This window comes from Arachis duranensis, chromosome 6 (genome assembly GCF_000817695.3).
Source record: "Arachis duranensis cultivar V14167 chromosome 6, aradu.V14167.gnm2.J7QH, whole genome shotgun sequence".
Taxonomy (NCBI): domain Eukaryota; kingdom Viridiplantae; phylum Streptophyta; class Magnoliopsida; order Fabales; family Fabaceae; genus Arachis; species Arachis duranensis.
In genome coordinates this window covers 33,676,964-33,677,410 of record NC_029777.3, presented here as the reverse complement: position 1 = coordinate 33,677,410, position 447 = coordinate 33,676,964, and positions in this window count along the sequence as shown.

Here is a 447-nt window from a genome sequence, read left to right as displayed (position 1 = left end):
GGCGTTGGAAAGTAAACATCCTGGGCTTTCCAGCAATGTGTAATAGTCCATACTTTGCCCAAGATTTGATGGCCCAAACCGGCGTTCCAAATCAGCTCAAAACTGCCCGGCGTTTAACGCCAGAACTGGCACAAGAATGGGAGTTAAACGCCCAAACTGGAACAAAAGCTGGCGTTTAACTCCAAGAAGAGTCTCTACACGAAAATGCTTCAATGCTCAGCCCAAGCACACACCAAGTGGGCCTGGAAGTGGATTTTTATGTCATTTACTCATTTCTGTAAATCCTAGGCTACTAGTTCTCTATAAATAGGACCTTTTACTATTGTATTTTCATCTTTTGATCATGTTTTTATGATTGAACCCTCTTTGGGAGGCTGGTCTCACGGCCATGCCTAGACCTTGTTCTTATGTATTTTCAACGGTGGAGTTTCTACACACCATAGATTA